The sequence below is a fragment of the Notamacropus eugenii genome, chromosome 2 (genome assembly GCF_028372415.1).
Source record: "Notamacropus eugenii isolate mMacEug1 chromosome 2, mMacEug1.pri_v2, whole genome shotgun sequence".
Lineage (NCBI taxonomy): Eukaryota > Metazoa > Chordata > Mammalia > Diprotodontia > Macropodidae > Notamacropus > Notamacropus eugenii.
In genome coordinates, this window is record NC_092873.1 from 133,688,942 (window position 1) to 133,705,621 (window position 16,680).

General features: G+C 36.7%; 1 pseudogene; it reads right to left on the reverse strand.

Moving 5' to 3' along the window:
- Nucleotides 1-3,799: 3,799 nt before the first annotated feature.
- Nucleotides 3,800-5,716, reverse strand: LOC140523690 (bromodomain-containing protein 9 pseudogene; annotated as a pseudogene).
- Between the last annotated feature and the right edge of the window lie 10,964 nt (nt 5,717-16,680).

A 16,680-nucleotide genomic window follows, 5' to 3' on the forward strand; every position in this document is an offset into this window, starting at 1 on the left:
CAAAACAACTAAAGATGTTTTCCCCTTTCCTATGGGTGTATAAGTGTTTGGTGGGAGAGTTAAAGAAATAGAGAAAAAGCAAAGTTTGTGGGTAATCTGTAAATTTCAAGAAGACCTGATGTGTTTGGATTGATGTCCATAATAGGTAGGTAGAAAAAAGAAAGGAACATGGTACATGGTTTCATTAGTAAACAGAACTCCCTGTATTAAGGTAGTTTGGCATCATCTCTGCAATCTATAAGGTGAGAGAGTTGTTACTCCATTAGGGGAGACTAAGGATCTTGTCCAGGGCCACTCATAGCTATTTTGTGTCAAAGGAATATCTTGAGGCCAGGTCCTTTTGGTTTCAAGGATAGTTCCAGATTTACAATGACATGCTTTCTCTTTAGGTAGCATCATTTTTCAGAATTTTGTACTGGTTTAAGCTTTTATTCTTTACAGTTTTTTTTCATGCCTTTATTTTACTTAGCCAGAAGTATACATAGAGGAGAGTCCCAGGAGATATAAACTCTTGTTTAAGAGGGGTAAATCCATCCTACTTTTGGCACTAGACAAACTAAGCCTCAATTCTTAGTGTCATTCACCTCTTGGGCGAATGAAGGACAGAAGCACTTAAGGGCGCAAGAATTTAGAGATTCCATCATAGCAATTGAACTTAGAAATAACCAGGGCAAAAAGAGAGACATGTATAGAGTTTCAGGGCACAAGGAAAATTGTCAACTACAGCAAAGATTTAGACCATGGTCTCTAAATAGGTTAAATGTCTGTGTTGAATCAGATGCTCCTTGCAATTCATCATTTCCTCATGTCTCACCATTCACCCTGCGGCTGACTGGCTGCCAAGGCAGGCCTTCTAATGAACACAGCCCAAATCAATTTGAGAAGCAAAATGGTTGCAGACATCTTCAATGTTTGTGGAAAGTGTGTCATTACTGTGCTGTTAGATAAAAATGCAATATTTTCATATAAAGGCAACCCTATTCATCAGGCAAGATAGGGCATGTGCTTTTATTTAGTGTCACGATTTTGAATTTTTTCACCCACTTATCTATGCTATCTTGTACAATCTCTTCTCAAGACTATAGCATGCATTCTTACAGTGTATCTTGTGTGTGTGTATGTGTATGTCTGTTTCTTAGACTATGTTTACTAGAACATTCAGTTTATCAAAGCCAAGCAGTATACTGTTAGATATCTTTGACCATCAATTTGATCACAAAGGAAAATTTCTTTAAATTTGTGAATACATTCCCTAACTTGTTTCTTCTCTCATTTGTTTTTCTGATGTACACTTTGGCATCTCCACCACAGCATGGCCATTAACAAAACAATAAGGTTAAATTAATATTCAGCAATTTCAGATGAATTTCTAAGTCTTTCTGATCTCTAGCCACGAATGTCAACTTTCTCTTTTTTTTTTTTTCTGCATTATGTAGGTATGGTTTGAATACTGCTGAGTTTCCAGAATGATAAATGTAGTTCAGGATGCACCTTCTCTTTAAATTAATTTAAAATTAGCTATGAGATTGTACATAATTTGCCACTTAGGTGGTTTGTGAGGAGGCCAAGTGATTGAAAGCCAAAAAAAGTGATTTTTGTGACTCAGTAATATCAGTTAGATTATTTGTTTTGCAATTCTGAAGGAAAGTATTGTCTTGAATGTTTAGCAACTATTGTTTCACTAGGTTCTCAATGAATCAAATGAGTGGAATTATAATTGTTTTCTTTAAATCCTTATCCCTCCCCCACACAGTATAAACAATATGAATTTTGTACACTTCCTAATTTTTGTTCATTCTGTATGTGTTACTTTTGTATTATATGAAAATGTAGATTGGAAAATGCACTTAAAAGACAGAAAAATATTTACCCTTCATAAAAATTTTGTAAGTCTATTTTTAAAATGTGAGCTTCAATTAGCTATATAATTTAAACTTTTAGAATTGGACTTGATATTGTCATGGAAAGACACAGGGTGAACCATTTTCACTCCAATTAGAAGTGTTACTCATTAAGTAAATTTGCAATTTTGAAACATTTAATAAGGACAAAAGTTTTGAGATGGATATATTTATCTCCTCTTTGTTTTAGTCTAGGACTTAATGTAGTAACTTAGTTACGTGGATTTTTCATTTTGAACTCCTGTACCTAGAAAATACACACAAAGGTCATTTCCCCCCACTTTCTCATTCAGGCAAAACTAAATTATCTGCAATAAATATTTCATTCATTTATTCAACAAAAAGAAGGCAGTGTGGTCCATTGGGAAGGGATTTCCTTTCGGAGTCAAATCACCTAACCTCCTTGTCTACAAAATGAAAGCCTTCCACTAAATGCCATTTAAAATGTAATCTTTTCAATGCTAAATCTATGATAAGTATGATCTTTATCAATTGATCATAATTTGACAGATATTGTGTTAGATAAGAGGGATAAAAACATGCCTAAGAAATAATTAATATAACATTAATTTACAAAAAGATCTCCAGGAAAAGATATTTCTAAGAAAGAGGTAATTTTCTTTTAAAATTTTGGAGGACAAGAGACTATTCCTAGTTATGAATTAAAGCAAATATCTTGATTTAAAAGAAGAAAGTTCATGATTATTCCCAGTACAGTTTGGTGGCAAAATTCTTAAAGCAAAGGCTTATGGCACTTAGGGAATTGGTGATAATTAAGAACTAGCATAGCATGTGTTCATTCAAAACAGATCATGATACACTGGTTTAATATAATTTTTTGGTAAATTTTATGAGAGAAATGATAGAATCATATTGGATTTCAGAGAAATAGTAAGCTAAAATTCATAAAAATTCGCTGGGCAAAATACAGTTTCATTAATGAATAAAAATAATGTTATTTTAAAAACTGTGAGAACTTAATACTTTGATCAATGAAAAGATAAACCAAAATAACACAGTAGAGGATAGGAAAAGTGTGTAATCTACCTTTTTAAAATTTTTTTGGCATATCTTTTATTAATTGCTGTGTTTACAATATTCAGTAAATATTAACAGTCATCCAGTAAACATATCAAGAATAAAAAAGTCTTGTCACATAAATGCTGAAACTTAACAATTCATTAAAAAATGCAGGAAAATGTATGCTCTTTCAGCATAGTGTCTATCACTCCTTTCCTATGTATACAGGTTAATAAGACAATAGGATGTGAATTCCCTTAACTTCAAGTATATCAGCATTTATTAGCAGAGGGTAAGCAACAATGCCACCCCCCGACAAAACAGGTTTTAAGTTATTCTCTTTAGGTTTCCAAATCAAATACCTTGTGAGGACAGGGAAAGGTGTGCATAGAAGGCTTAGAAATGTCATTTTTTAGATTCAAAACAACATAGGCTGTTTTAAAATAGGGAATGTGGGAATAAAAATTCTGAAATTATGTCTTTCGTACCACTCCTCGAAGACCTTACTTCTCTTGAGAAAAGGAATAGAATGGTACAACACTACTGACTAGAGTCAGCTTTTAGGACAGAAATCATAATGCTCAGAAACTGGTCAAACATACCTTTATGCACATGGCTGTAGGACACATCATTTAAATCTTCACTATCCAAGATTCATCCATTACACTATATACAAAAACTGCTGTATGTGTTATGTTGACATGATATTATGGAGACAATTTCCCCATCTCCCATGGCAGTATAATACAACTGCTTTCCTCATTCCAAAGAGGATACAGTGGAAGTCTTTGTCCCTTGACAAAAACTTTATAAAAGCAGTACATGCAATTATTTAAAAAAGCAAAACATGCACCCCTCAAAAATCCATATCTCTCAGATTAATTATTAATAGAGGTTGCGGTTTCTGGAGACCAAAGGAATTCATAAGGGTCGTGAACTATGTCTTGCTGTCCTCCAACACTAAAGTGAGAAGGGCTTCCCAGCTGATGCTGATCTCTTGCTGAAGTGTTAGAAAGAGAGCTGAGGTTGGAAGATGGCCTGGAGCCCACCTGTTCTGTCTGGGCTTCATGAAGATCTTGCAAGAGTTTAATTGTTTCATCTAAGTTTAAATGGTTATCATCATGGTCAAGCTCCTTCTTCACTTTCCCCAATGAACTGAGCATGGGTATATGAAGTGAGACATCAGAATATGATTTCATTGACATAAAGTCCAAAACAGAGCTGTTATTTTCTCCAACTGAATCATCAATCTTAATTTCATCTGGTGGTTTCATTGGAATATTCCTCCTCTATTTAGTTGGTAAATGATTTTGGAATGGTCACCACCTGTGATCTCATCTAGTAGGTCATCCACTATTTTCTTACTGTAACTCCCAGAGTCTTTCACAAACTTCCGTAGGCTAAAGGCACATTGTATACCAGTTTCATCTCCGTTGGTTGAGTATAACAGTTCTATTTCATCTGATTTCAGGGCACTGAATACTGAATTATTTTGCATTGAAAGTGCAGTACCTGAACTGTAGGAAATGTGACTTTGTTTCTTCTTTCATCTTTGAATCCTAAAGTAGTAAAACCTGGGAGCAATTTGATTGAGAGGGAACTCAAGTCCACTGGATGAGTCTCTTCATCTTCTGCCTCAGGATATGACAGGTTGACCACACTGTACAGTAAAGGCCCATCTCCATTCTGTTTTAGGTAGCCCATCTTGCTGTTTGGGAGATATCTGTTAATCCTGTCTCGGGTTTCATCGGCAGCATGTTCCACCAAGGCTAACGAGTTCTTCCACTACTTTGTCTGTCAGGCTGCAGGCATTTCCTTCTGGCTCAAATATGCAGCTAATAAATTCTTTACTTGGCTTTTTGGATGTCTTAGTTGTTTCTGCTTGGACAGGAACAACGTCAGGGACAGGTTCCTCAACAGCTGTGTCTTCATTGCCCAAAAGAGCTGCCTATTTGCTCATCATCTTAAAGCCTGTGTGGAGTATCTTCTCGGCTAATTTGTAGTACACAGTGTCTGGCCTGTTGTAAGTCATTGCATTATCACACATCAGTTTGAAATCTGCCTTAAACTCTGTGACTGATTTGTACTCTTCAGCTACAATTTTGTCTTTCATTGTACCAAAGTCCATGGGATCCTTTATTATCATGGAGTATCCAGGAGCAATTGCATTCGTGACAGGAAAAGCAAAAAACCCATGAGGATCTTTCCTCAGTAGTTGTAGAAGAAAATGCTCTAGCAATTGCTGCATAGGTGTGCTCTCATTTTCAGCTGATTGAGTTCTGCACGCTCTAATTGGTCGATCTGGAGGCGGTTCAACTTCCACCTTCTTTCCAGGATCAAAGTCATCAGTCTCCCACTCAGTGTCACAATGCTCCTTTTCTCGCTTCCTCTTCTCCTCCTCCTTTCTTTTCCTCCTTTCCTCATCACCAAGGAGCTTTTCTTTTCCTTTTTCATACTTCTTTTTCTTTTCTTTATGACGTTCTCGTTCAAGATCTGATCTGTCGTCATAACAACCAGAATCGTGGCCTGATCCCGAGAGCTCAGTAACCTCACTTCCTCCAACTTTAAGGAATAGTTTCAATGGCTTCTCCAAGGGCTTGGCTACATAATCGTTGTACGACGATCGCCACTCGGTCTTGTGCTTCTTGTGCTTCTTCCCCATGGCAGGAAGGCGGCCACGGGCGGGGGACTCAGGCGCCCCATGGTGTAATCTACCTTCTGCAAGAGAAGTGATGAACTTTAAATTCAGAATGAGCCATACATTTTTACAGATGGCCACTAGATTGTACATATTTGTAAAGATATAAATTTTTGTTAAATTGGGATGGGAGAAGAAAGAAAACAATAAATAAGACTAAAAATAAGATTAAGCTTTATGGGTTGAATGATAGTACAGTAAAGGAAGATTCAGAACTGGGAAAAACATTTTAAAATAAACCGTTATTTTTACTGCTTCTTCAAGAAAGAACTGGACACTATTAATGGATAAAACTTGAAGAAAGGAAAAGTATATTTGATATAAGGAAAATTTCCTACCAATTAAAAATGGCCCAACATAGAATGGACCTTTCTCCAGATTCAGTGAACAACATGAAGACTGTCAATGGGTACTCGTTACTGGAAAGTAGAGGATAACTTGTAAGTATATGATAACATGGATGTATTATTTTGGAAATTCCTATTAAGGTGCAGGTTATTCTATGCTATCTATGAGATGCTTTTTAATTTGGATTCTACTAGAAAATGAGACTAGAACTTTCTACTATAATCTTCAGTAATTGATTTCAGTTAATTCAATTCAACAAGCATTTATTAATGATCCATTATGTATCAGATACATTTTTAAGAAATGGGTATATAAAACTAAATATAAAACAGTCACTGTCCTGATGGATTATATATTTATTGACAGGATGAAATACGATAGAAGAGAATAATAAGATTAATAAATGTTATGTTGGAAAGTTATGTTGTAGGATTCTGCTTGTTTTCTCTTCTGATTGATATGATTGTTAATAGAAATTATTACCATTATGTATTGTTCACCTTTTCTTTTCTCAAGGAAATTAATCTCCCACATTTCACTCTATGTATAGCTCTTTTAAAAAGTCCTTTAATATTATATTATTTAATGTGAAATACATTACCTGGAGTAATTATTATCTTCATTTTTCTAATTAATTCACTGAGTAAATTAACTGCATAAGTAAAAATTATATGACCTACGATCTTAAAGAAATAAAAAAGAAATTAGTATTTAAAGAGGTAATCACCCAAAGATTTATATTCGTTTGTACAGAGGAGATTCTCTGAAAGAATCTATGAGTATTTATTATATATTGTGAAAGGTCAAAATCCACCAAAATCCAACTAGTTGCCTAAACATGTCCGGATATTCTTCCCATTCTTTTTTTTTGCACTATATGCCATATTGACAAAGTTAAGCAGCTGAAACTGACAAGTACCAGCAGACTTCCTGGATTAAATTATTTCTTCTTGGTCAAGACATTTGTTTGGTAGAAGACAGCTTTGAAGCCATATTGAATTCAGGTGGCATGTGTAAATTGGCTTTATTTAAGCTTTTGTGCCTTGCTTCTTGTGGTATGAATACAGGCATTGATTCTTACCAAAAACTATCTTCATAAGTATATCCTAACAAATGCTTCATAGATCTAGCCATTATGAAACATTGAGCAGTGTATGGCAGAGAAAAGATGGGGCAGGTTTTGTGATTTTCCTCCAGATATTAAATCAACCATTTTCAAAGAAAGTGTTCTGGGCATTTTTTTCTCTTTAATGTACCCTTTAACTTGTAATCCTTGTAGCTTAAATCCGTTCTGGCTTTCCTGTTTAATATAAGCTTCTTTCCTTAAATTTAAGATGTCATTTATTGATTATTAAAGCAAGTCTTGCTCTCTTTCTGTATAAATGTGTGTGTGTGTATATATATATAAATATACACACACACACACACATACACGTGTCTTATCTATATATAATCTACATTTCTATTGATATTTCCTCCACATCATTATTATTTGATCAAGTTACTATTCTTTTTCATTTTCACCCACTGAAAAAACCTATCCTGTTTACTGATTTTTACTTCCCCACCACTCATTACTCATTCATTTGCAATTTGGCAACCATACATAACACTGGCTAAAACTTCTCGAAGGTCATCAAGAATTTCCCAGTGTCTACATCCAATGGCCCTTTCTCATTCAACATCTTTTTTAACTAGTAAACACCATTTGGAAATACTGAATAATCCCTTCTCCTTACATATTTCTTCTTTTAGACTACAAGACTGTATTTTTTCCCTATCTTTCTGATCCTTTCTTCTTGATATCCTCCACTTACTTATTTTATTCTCAAAACACGTTTTAATTGTCTAAGTTTAAACTTCATTTACTTATATCCTATGTCTAATAAGATAGGATCTAAAACAATTGTCTAAGTTTAAACTTCATTTACTTATATCCAATGTCTAATAAAATAGCATCTTTCATAATATTCCTGATTCAAGTACCTCCCCTATATCTGCACAATCCATTTCAAACCATAAATGCATTTCCTATTTTGCAATGTGCTTCAATTAAAAAACTACCATTGCCAACCCATCACGTGCAGAATAACGTGCCATTCGATTTTCTTGGCATCCAAAATCCTTCACTTTCTGGTAATTTACATATCCTGCATTCCAATCAAGCCCTTTCCTTTGAGGCCATTTAGGAGTTGCCATTTTTCTTTTGGTGGATACCATGAATGTTCATTTGAATAATCGAGAGAATAACTAAACCCACTGAGAAAACAGCTTCAGTAAAGTAGCATGCTACAAAATAAGTTCATTAAATCATTTTTTTTCCTATAGAGCTACATAAAAATATGTCATAAAAAGGAAAAACCATTAAAATGAGTATGAATTCACAAAATTTGGGAAGTCAACCTCACATGAACCACCCAAGATTTGTAAAACAATTGAAAAAGAATTAACTTAATAAATAAATAGAAATGAATGGTTTATAGTTGGACCATAACAACAAAATAAAAATAATCATGAAATTGAAAATTTTAAATCATTTATTTCTACAAATATAAATGTAATACTATTCAGGGACAGAGCATTGCACCTGAAATGAAAAAGCCCTGAATGAAACTTGTGTCTTATATTTACTAAATGTTTAGACCTGGGATAGTCACGTAACCTCTGTTTCCCTCAGTTTCCTCATTTGTAAAATGGTGATAATAATAGCATCCACTTTGCATGACTTTTGTCATGATCAAATGAAATATTTCCAGAGGTCTTTGTAAAACACTATGTGAGTCAAACTACTATTTTAACTAATACTAAAAATAACTTATTTGGAGCAACAAAAACTTTAGAATCCAGAGGAAAATAGAGGAAAAGGAGTACCATAAGCTGTCGGGATTACTAAACTCTTAAATGAGAAAAATGAAGTGGATATATTTTGTCTAAATTTTAACAATATTTTTGAGTTCATATTTGTGAAGATGAAAGATTTGGTGAAATGATATATAAGTAAATCTGTACAGAGTTAGTTGGATGATTGGACTTAAGGACTACATATTAATAAATCAATAACACAATTGAATAATATTTATTAGTTGGAGAATGTACAAGACGGTTCAAACAAAATAGCTATGGGGTAATATGAAAATTGGTTTAAAATTTAGGCATGTTTAGCATTTAAACACATTATTATTATGTTTCACATTTTCTTTTTAACTTTCTTTTAAACTTTTTTTTTATAAATTTTGAATTCCAGTCTCTTTCCCATGGAAAAGAGGTAATAAGAGATACATAGCCTTTTTACCTGGACCAGTTTCAAATGCTTATGGTTTTGGATGGTATTTAGAGTGGGAGAAAAAGTGCACTGTAATGAATAATCAGGTATCTCACAGAGTGTATTGTGTTCATAATGAGTGTTGGTAAATTTTTTTCCTCACTGTTGACTAAAGTTAAAAATAAGTAGAAGATCAAGAAGGAACTGCTCAATGAATAGCCCTGAAAAGTAAAAAACAAAAATCATATCGGGCTATTTGCATTGATTATTTCCCCTTAAGTGAATGTTTTAATGTATTCAGGACTATTTCAAAAACCAAAAAGAAAAATCCAAAAAAACCAAAAAAAGAAAATCAGGATGCACTGGATAACAAAAATACATTAGAAGTTTTATGGAAAGGGGAATTTCCATGTTCTAGTCAGTGATCTTTTATTCAGGGATCCTGTTTTATATCCTTGAGAATCCTGCTCTACAGGATAACTATTTGAAGAGCTGATACAAATAGTGATCAAAACTCTCCACATCTTAAATATAAAGATTTCCCTGAATTTTTGAAGCCTTGAAATAAGAACATCTTAAGAATTATTACTCCACCATAGTTTGATTAGACTTGAGTATTACTTTGAGCACTTATTTTATAAAAGGCACTTTTATTTGTTTTTTGAAAGCCTATCTTCCATATCCTTTGTACTTCTCAATAAAATTATTATTTTTTGGTGCATTTCTATATTTTGTTATAAACTGAAATTTTTGAGAATAAAAAGTATTATTTCTCAAAGATGTGACAGATAATGCTTTGAAATTTTCATTGGCACAACCTGCTTAAAGAGTCAACGTTTTTTTTTTTCTTTTTTTTTTTTTTATTTAGCTTTTAACATTCATTTTCACAAAATTTTGGGTTACAAATTTTATCCCCTTTTCTCCCCTCCCCCCCCCAAACGCCAAGCATTCTAATTGCCCCTCTGATCAATCTGCTCTCTCTTCTATCATCCCTCTCTGCCCTTGTCTCTGTCTTCTCTTTTGTCCTGTAGGGCCAGAGAGCTTTCTATACCCCTTTACCTGTATTTCTTATTTCCTAGTGGTAAGAACATTACAGTTGATCCTAACACTTTGAGTTCCAACTTCTTTAGCTCCCTCCCTCTCCACCCCTTCCCTTTGGAAGGCAAGCAATTCAATATAGGCCAAATCTGTGTAGTTTTGCAAATGACTTCCATAATAGTTGTGTTGTATAGGACTAACTATATTTCCCTCCATCCTATCCTGTCCCCCATTACTTCTATTCTCTTTTGATCCTATCCCTCCCCATGAGTGTTGACCCCAAATTGCACTCTCCTCCCCATGCCCTCGCTTCTATCATCCCCCCCCACTCTGCTTATCCCCTTATCCTCCACTTTCCTGTATTGTAAGATAGGTTTTCATACCAAAATGAGTAGGCATTTTATTCTTTCCTTTAGTGGAATGTGATGAGAGTAGACTTCATGTTTTTCTCTCACCTCCCCTCTTTATCCCTCCACTAATGAGTCTTTTGCTTGCCTCTTTTATGAGAGATAATTTGCCCCATTCAATTCTCCCTTTCTCCTCCCAATATCTTTCTCTCTCACTGCTTGATTTCATTTTTTTTAAGATATGATCCCATCCTCTTCAATTCATTCTGTGCACTCTGTCTCTATGTGTGTGTGCGTGTGTGCATGTTTGTGTGTGTAATCCCACCCAGTACCCAGATACTGAAATGTTTCAAGAGTTACAAATATTGTCTTTCCATGTAGGAATGTAAACAGTTCAACTTTAGTAAGTCCCTTATGACTTCTCTTTGCTGTTCACCTTTTCATGCTTCTCTTCATTCTTGTGTTTGGAAGTCAAATTTTCTTTTCAGCTCTGGTCTTTTCATCAAGAATGCTTGAAAATCCTCTATTTCATTGAAAGACCAATTTTTCCCCTGAAGTATTATACTCAGTTTTGCTGGGTAGGTGATTCTTGGTTTTAGTCCTAGTTCCTTTGACTTCTGGAATATCCTATTCCATGCCCTTCGATCCCTTAATGTAGAAGCTGCTAGATCTTGTGTTATCCTGATTGTATTTCCACAATACTTGAATTGTTTCTTTCTAGCTGCTTGCAATATTTTCTCTTTCACCTGGGAGTTCTGGAATTTGGCCACAATGTTCCTAGGAGTTTCTCTTTTTGGATCTCTTTCATGCAGTGTTCTGTGGATTCCTTGAATATTTATTTTGCCCTCTGGTTCTAGAATATCAGGGCAGTTTTCATTGATAATTTCATGAAAGATGATGTCTAGGCTCTTCTTTTGATCATGGCTTTCAGGTAGTCCCATAATTTTTAAATTGTCTCTCCTGGATCTATTTTCCAGGTCAGTTGTTTTTCCAATGAGATATTTCACATTATCTTCCATTTTTCTATTCTTCTCTCTTTGTTCTGTGATTTCTTGGCTTCTCATAAAGTCATTAGCCTCCATCTGTGCCATTCTAATTTTGAACGAACTATTTTCTTCAGTGAGCTTTTGAATCTCCTTTTCCATTTGGCTAATTCTGCTTTTGAAAGCATTCTTCTCCTCATTGGCTTTTTGAACCTCTTTTGCCAATTGAGTTAGGCTAGTTTTCAAGGTGTTATTTTCTTCAACATTTTTTTGGGTCTCCTTTAGCAGGGAGCTAATTTGCTGTTCATGCTTTGACTTCATGTCTCTCATTTCTCTTCTCAGCTTTTCCTCCACCTCTCTAACTTGATTTGCAAAATTCTTTTTGAGCTCTTCCATGGCCTGAGCCCATTGAGTGGGCTGAGACACAGAAGCCTTGATTTCTGTGTCTTTGCCTGATGGTAAGCATTGTTCTTCCTCATCAGAAAGAAAGGGAGGAAATGCCTGTTCACCAAGAAAGTAACCTTCTATAGTCTTATTTCTTTTCCCTTTTCTTGGCATTTTCCCAGCCAGTGACTTGACCTCTGAATATTTTCCTCACACCCACCTCACCTCCTGATCCTCCCAACCAGTGTTTGGGGTCTGAGATTCAAATGCTGCTTCCAGCCTCAGGGCTTTGGGTGGGGGCAGGGCTGCTATTCAGTGTGAGATTAATTCAGATGCTCAGGTGAGGGCAGGGCTGCCTCTCAGGCTCAGTTCCCTCAGGGAGTTTATGCACAGACCTTCAACAATGGATCCAGGCTCCTGCCTGCTTGGGGAGCCCTGGTCTGCCGCTGCCCCTCAGCTTCTGTCTCCCGAGGGGGCCCGAGCCATGGGGGCACCCCACTCCCTCCTCAACCCGCCAAAGGGACTCTCTCACAGACCCCCCTCACCTGTGGGTGGAGGTACTTGTGCGGCTGCTGGAGATCCCGTCCCTGAAGCCCGCTCGGATCTGTTCCTCTCGGTGCCACGGCCACGGCAGGGCTGTACTCAGCTCCCAGTCCCGGCGCCCAGTCCGCAGCACGAAGGACCTTTTACGAGAGGTTTGCAGGTCTCTCTGGAACAGAAATCTCCCTCGCTCCATTGTTCTGTGGCCTCTGGGTGCAGAATTCGCCGTGAGTTACTTCTTTGTAGTTGTTCTATGGGTTGTGGGTTTGGAGCTATGTGTATGTGAGTCTACTACGCCATCTTGGCTCCGCCCCAAGAGTCAACGTTTTGCAAAACGTTTTTGTCTTAGTTTGGTTTGGTTTGATTTGTTTTTTTTCACCAGAAAATCCTGAGACATCATTTAAGGGAAAGACATTCTTTTCCATAATTACATGACTCAGAAATCTAAAACAAATATAATCCATGTTTGACAATAGTATGAGAAGTCACTGGATATTTATTTTCTTTTATGGAGCTGAAGGACATGAAAGCTTTCCTTGGAAAATTGTACTAACAGGGGCTAAGATGAAGAAGAGGTTAAATATTTTCTCACCATTATTTCTTAAACAATCCTATTTAATTCTAATGTTATTTTTCTTATTTTTCAAATTATAAAAATATATTTGACAATGAACCAGATTCTCTCTACCCCCTGCTGAGAATTTCCCTAGCATTACAGTAATATCAATAAGTTCAAATTTTCCTCATTACATTTGACACTCTAGTTCATGTGGCTTGTGGTCCACATTTGTATTCTGATATTTCTTAGAGTACAATATTGTATTACTGGTAATCAGCTTAATTAACAAAGAGTTGAAAGCAGAATTTTGTTAATGCAATTTTCTTTCACCTCAAACAATCTCACAGTGGATCACAAAAGTATATATAAACATTAGAAATTTTCTATTTTGGAGCCTCCAATAAAAAAATGAGGGAGGATAAGCAGCCATTTTTTTTAAATTTGGAAATAATTAATTTTAATTTGTCATGTAAAACAAAGGAAAATGATCACAATTACCAGTCATGATAGTTGCTATTTCCTTCCCAAGTACATGGTCATTTTGTAGAAGTGATCTTTCATTCTCAAATGCACTTTTCCTGTTACTCTACCCATGGCAGGACCTACTACGTCATAATAATTTTCAATAGACAATGATAGATTGATATCTGAGGTCTTGCTTAACTGAGTTCAGAGAGGTTCATTATAATTTCACTCGATATCAGGCAAAGAATAATTTTTGCCCATAATAACTCATGCAATGTAGCACCAAAGCAATTTTCACAGCACCCATGGCAGCTATGAATATCATGGCACAATTTGGAATCGTGAAATACCACAGACCTCCACATGGAAGGCAGAACCAAAACATTTATTGAGACCCAAATCCATCACAGTGACAAAAATCTATACACAATAACAATGTAGAGGACAACATCATCCCCAAGTCTTCCCCCTGCTAGGCACCCCACAAACTATATCCATCACACTCATCACAAGCAGGCTCTCTTAAACAAAATCACAGTCACAAAATCACTCACACTCTCCAGGAGGCTGCATCCTTCCTAGTTCTGATTGCTCTCAAGACTAACTTTCTCTCAGCTCTGTTCTATCTGTCTCTTCCTGCTCCACCCATGCAGCAAACTTCTCCCACCTCAGGCTCCATATGACATAATAGGCCTTTTAATGAAGAGGAAAGATTTTCCAATTCAAATTACCATTATCAAATTGGCCCCAAGGTCTTTCATATTCATTACATATGTTGGTAGGGCAACTCGTGTCAATAGAACTTTACAACAATGTAACAGGGATTACACAAAAGGATCACAGAAAACAATATCTTAGGGTGGGGCATGAGCACAAGCACCCTATCATTCCCCCCCCGAAGAAATAGGGCTCAAAATCTTGGGGTAAGAGGGGAAGGTCTCTTCTTCCTTAGATACTTTTGCTGAGATTGGAGGTAGAGTTTTCCCTGCCCCAACAAGTCCCATTTGAGAGATCAGTTCTTTACCCGGCATATAGAGTTTAGTTGTCTTAAAATCCAGAGATGACACAGCACAGTCATGGATAGGGGGTGACATTCAGTGTAATTGATCAGGCATCTGCAGCCGGAGGATTTTAAGCCTGTGGAAAACAAATCTGACAAACAACGTGAACAGACAAAAAGCCAAAAAGCAACAAAGAGACAATAACCAAAAGCAGAGGAGACAGAGGGTCAAACATGCTTCTGGAATCCATAAACCCATTATCATAGCCTCATTCACTATTGTTTACTATTTTCCAATTTGCAGTCCTTGGGTCATCATTCTGGCTATTGGTAAACTCTCCTTGAGCTGGCGCCCTGGACAAACCCCACCCCCATTCTCCCTGCAGGTGTGATGAACCTAGATACAATGTTTCAGAATGATCTGCAGGGGCAGCTCCTATCTCTCTGCTCAGTCTAAAATCAAGCCTGTTTTCTCAATATATTTTATATTATTCATTAGTTGGAATGCCACCTATTGTTCCAAAATCTACCCCTGCTCTCAACAGAGCAGCTAAAAACTCTTTTCTTATCAATTCACTCTGAGCAAGAATCCACTTGCTATTCATACTTCTCTCTAAAGAAAACCTATCATTTTCACTAATTCTCACCATCCAAGGTACCAAAGATTCTCCCATCTTTTGGGTGAACCAACTCAAAACATCTGTGACCTCTTGATGAGCAAAATCCTCAATTACCTCCTAAAACACTATGGGTCCCCCCCCCCATTCTCCTGTGCCCTTCTTAGTACTGGATGAACCTCAACACCCTCATTTGTTTCATTTTCCTCCCACCAATACTCCTGACTTGTGTTTAGGCCTAAATCAAGCCAAGCCTGTACAAGGGCTGCATTCAATTTCCTGTTGTTAACTTTTCACCTCCTGTGAGATAAACCAGCAACAGCTCTCTTTTCTACCACCCAAAACTCGCCAACTTCCTTTTCCAAAGGACAGCAGGAATACTCCAAGACAAAAAGCCTGTGCTGCAAACCAGCCAACTCCCTTTCCATCTGAGCCTTCTCCTCCAGCAGCCTCTCTCCATATTTACACCTCCAGCAGCCTGTCTCCATATTTACATACAATTTGATAGCCTGTTAGCAAGGATCTGCCTCTCCTACAAATTCCTGAAATTTCTTTCCCTACTTCCATTGTTACTACCTGTAAATATCTTTCTAAGTCTCTGGGTTCTCCTCTCTGTAGTCTTGGTTCCCAGTTTTGACAAAGCCCAGTGCTTTTAGCCCATTCTTCTTCTAGGGAGGAAAAAAAAAACCCTCTATGGGACTTCCTTTTTTTTTCTGTGTCTCCTCTGCCTTTCTGACTCCAAATGGAGGTCTGATATTTCTTGATCCCATTGTCTTCACCATTTGTAGCACCAATGCAATATTTACAGCTCCTAGGGCAGTCATGAATATCATGGCACAATTCCAAATCGTGAAATACCACAGACTCTCCACATGGAAAGCAGAATAAAAACATTTATTCATATCCAAATTGATCACAATGAGTGTAATAGGTTTAGTGAAGTCTTCTCAGATTGTAATTCTTATTCCAGGGGTGAGGTAAGACCAAGAGGCTCAAGGTTACAATATTTTAGAGAGGAATAATTCCATATAAGGATATAAAACTGTGTAGTACATCAGGGTCTCAGTGATTGGATGAAACTTACATAATTCCTCGATGTCTTCATTTCAAAAGGGATTGGCTAGATTTCGCGTCTAGAATGTAAGATCATGTTCTCAGCTAATGAGGATAATGGTCAGTGGGGAGGGAGGGACTTGCGTTAGAGCCTATATGCGTATTATTGCCTCTTCTTTGTTTTCAGCTTTTCCTGGTAGAGGAATTGCCCACTTCTGGAGAATCAAATAAAGAAACTTTCTGTCATCACTTTGAGAGACCTCTGAGTAATTAATTTAAGTAGGGATCCGATCCATCCCACACAGTTTTGTGTGGCTTTCTGTGGCTTTCCAGAGAGATTGCTGGCAACTTCTTTCAAGGGCAAGCCCCCTTGGGGAGACCCCCCTCCCCATGGTCCTTGAAACTGAGTTATCGAGCCTCCCTCTCTGCAAAGTAAGGACCCGAAGCAGAGGAATTCAGTGAGAA